Source organism: Piliocolobus tephrosceles, chromosome 3 (assembly GCF_002776525.5).
Source record: "Piliocolobus tephrosceles isolate RC106 chromosome 3, ASM277652v3, whole genome shotgun sequence".
NCBI lineage: Eukaryota > Metazoa > Chordata > Mammalia > Primates > Cercopithecidae > Piliocolobus > Piliocolobus tephrosceles.
The window spans coordinates 162,968,552-162,972,380 of NC_045436.1; the positions used below are offsets into that span (position 1 = coordinate 162,968,552).

The 3,829-nt window shown below is 35.8% G+C and overlaps 1 non-coding gene across 1 annotated transcript; it reads right to left on the reverse strand.

Annotated features, from left to right (window-relative positions):
• Window positions 1-935: 935 nt before the first annotated feature.
• On the reverse strand, window positions 936-1,047 carry LOC111549879. Its single transcript, XR_002733861.1, has one exon. It is a non-coding gene; the product is annotated as a small nucleolar RNA SNORA5 (small nucleolar RNA).
• Between the last annotated feature and the right edge of the window lie 2,782 nt (window positions 1,048-3,829).

The following is a 3,829-nucleotide window of genomic DNA, read 5'->3' on the forward strand; positions in this document are numbered from 1 at the left end:
AGCTTGCCTAAAATAATTAACACCCATACTGATAGAATTGAAATGTTCTTACTTGACTTTACACAGGCAGATTTCAGCAATTTAATTACTACTATTTCTAATTGTTCTAGAATTATAATAAAAATAAGGAGAGTTTGATAAAGCAACAGTGTAGATGAAAAAAAATCAAGCAAGGGATATAAAATAAGGAACTAACCTATTTGGGTGTATACACCTAAGATTATTACATACAATTCAGGCACAAACATGTATTTTGGTTGCTTGAGCTATGACCATAAAAATGGAAGTGGTTATTGTTCAGGTTTTTTGGAAGATGCTGTTAGGTAACCACTGCTGCTCTCTGGAACTATTAAACATTCCAGTAAAGTATTACATAACTGTGGATTCTGAATGACAGATGTTTAGCATTTTCTTGAAACTCTTTAGTCCTTACTGTCAAATTTAACTATTATCTAGTTCATCATGGGACTTAAAAATCTCCAAATTTAAGAGTTCTGACATCTGGTTCCAGTGACCAGTAAATAAAAGAAGAGGAGGCATGTGATATAGTCTCTTGCCTTTTCTCATGAATTTCTGAGTAGAGTTCATAAAAATCACCTTACAAGTGGAAGCTCTCAACCAAAGCAAACTCAACGTAGCGCCTGTCAGATTACGTCTCTATAAAGTGACAGCTTTGCTGATAAAAGGCTTTGATGACATCCTCACAATTCTCATTCTCCCATCTCCCTATTTTGTATTCCCTAAATATCTGGTAAATGAATTCTAAATATTTACTTCTGTTCCATATGAAATCCTAACTACTTTAAAAAAAAATACTTACAAAAATAAAAAAAGAACCAAAGTCCTGTCCTGAGTGAATAAAACACTTTTTTCTTCTTTAACGGCAAAATAAGTTAGCAAGTGCAGTTCAAAATTTCACTGACAGAATTAATTTCTGACATCTTTGATCACATTTTTCCTTTTTGTTTTACAATCTTAACAATCTTGCTGTGGCTTCCAACTTCAATGCCTTCCACAGACTGGAGAAGCATTAAAATTGACAAAGCAATGGTCTAAAACTACACAATCCAATATGGTGCCACTGTCCACGTGTGAATTGTCAGCACTTGAAATGTGGCTAGTCTAGACTGACACATGCTGTAAGTATAAAACACATACTGAATTGCAAGGACTAAGCACAAGAAAAGAAGGAATGTAAAGTAGCTCGTGAGCCATTTTTATATTGAACATATAATTAAGTGAAAATACTTTGGCTATATTGGGTTAGGTAAAATAAATTATTAAAAGTAATTTCACTAGTTTCTTTTTACTTTGTTTTAATATGGCTACTAGAAAATTTTAAATCACATACACAGCTCCTTTTTGGCTCACATCATTTTTCCATTAAATAATACTGGTCTGCAGAGGATTATATACTTAATAGTTTATGTAATACTCACGCTATGTGGAGAGGAGGCATTGAAATCTCAGAATTATGGATAGATCATTGATATAGTTTGGATCTGTGTCCCTGTCCAAATCTCACGTGGCATTGTAATACCAAATGTAGGAGTTGGGACCTGGTGGGAGGTGATTGGATCATGAGGGTGAGTTTCCCCCTTGGTACTGTGAGAGTTGGTTGTTGAAAAATGTGTAGCACCTCCTCCCACCATATGTCTTGCTCTTGCTCTGGCTGTAGAAGACATGCCTGTTTCCCCTTCATCTTCCCCAATGATTGTAAGTTTCCTAGGGCCTCTCCACAAGCCAAGTAGATGCCAGCATCTTCCTTTCTGTACGGTATGTGCAACCATGAGCCCATAAAACCTGTTTTCTTTGTAAATTACCTAGTCTCAGGTATTTCTGTCTATAGCAATGTGAGAACAGACTAATACATTCATCCTTCTGGGATGTTCTATAGATGAAAAGCAGAATACTCACCTTACAAGGTTATTATAGACTATAAATAAATAAACTATTAAATATCGATGGGCGAAAGGTGCTAGCTGGCAATGTTGCAGGAAAAAGAACATACACATGTCTAGCTACGCAGAATAGTATCTTTGAACACGTACTTTCCCAGCAGTATGGCTGTGGGTCAGTTAACTTTTATGCCTCAGTTTTTTTCACCCATAAAGTGAATGTCATAATCCAATCTTGCCAGGTTGCAGTCCTTAATCAAGAGAGGTCATTATTAATACATTATCAATCAATGTTTTTTGCTACCATTTTCTGCTTACCAGGTGCCAGAAACTGCTTAAGAACTTCAGATAGATTTTACATTTTAATCCTCACAACAACAACAACAACAGTACTAATAACAGCTAAAGCCTGTAGAAATGTGACCAGGTGCTTAGTGAAGTGCTTATCTGTGTCATCTTATAACATTGCAATGAGGTAAGAAAATAGACACAAGGTATTATTAGACACACTCTATGAATGAGAAAACTCAGGCTCAGAGAAAAAAGAAACTGCCCAAAGTCACACAATTAGGAATATATCACGACAGAGTTGAGCATCATATTCATGGATTCAAAAGCCATTCATTCTCTTAGTCGCAAAAAAAGTACATCTGTACCCTCCTTCCTTTCATGGCTTTGTTCCTTCCCATTTTCTTCCCACCCTATTCTCTCCCCCTTTATGTTTCCTTTTCTTTTATTCTCTCTTCTCTCCAGCCACTTTTAAGATGCCAGTGCATATATGCTAATATGATTTTTTTTCTCCCAGCAATGTCTACTTTGATGCGTTAACAGACTGTTTTTTAACTGTTGTTTGTTCTTCTAAGGATCTCAACCATAATTGTCTCTGCCTGTGATGTTGTATTTGTACTTTCAGCTGTGAATTAAAATCTAGTGTGTTTCACTTCTAGTACTGCTCCTCTAGTATATTACTCAGTGGATCAGCACTGCCATGTAGATACTTCTTGTGAGTTACATTTGAGGAATGTCAGATGTCCAGGCAAAACAGTCATAATAGCACTTCTGGTGAATTCCTAACTGACAAATATATACATATCCCACATTATAAATCAAAGAATTCAGTACTAAACAGCACCTTGGAGATGGTCTAGTCTAGCTCTCTACATTTTACAAAGAAGGATATTTTATCCCAGAGAGATTTTGACTTGATTTTGTTTTTCACACTGCTATCTGTCCATTAAAGTCTAGATGCAATGAAATGTAATTTTTACCATACTATTCTCGACCCCAGACTTACTTATTTTTAATAAATTACTCAACTATGTTAAACACAAAGCCCCATTTTAAAAAAAAGGAGAAAATCAGAAAAAGCAAAGCAATATTAAAATTTGTATGGTAAAATTCTATTATTACTATTTTACAATCCATTTATTTAAGTCTCTTGGCTGTGTATTAACTGTATTTATGTTCCCATAGTCAAGCTTAATTGGAATAGAACTTCAGTATAGAAAAAAGCAACTTGCCTTCTTCCTCATGCTTGAATATTCAGCAGCCAATGCAAGAATAAATGCTTAGTATCAGAGTTGCAAACCCAGCCTGCCTAATGTTGTGCAACTCAAAACAACAAAGATACTATCTTAGTCTATTTAGGCTGCTATATAACAGAACACCATAGACTGGGTGACTCATAAACAACGAAAGTTTATTTCTCATAGTTCTAGGGGCTGGAAGTCCAAGATCAAGGTGCCAGCAGAGTCACTGTCTGGTGAGGGTCTGCTGGCTTGTTCACAGACAGCTGTCTTCTCACTGGTCTTTACACAGCACAAGGGAGGAGGAAACTCTCTACAGTCCCTTTTATAAGAAGCAAACTAATTCCATTTAATTCTTAAGGTGCTATCCCCTAACACCATTACCTTGTGTATTAAGAGTTAACA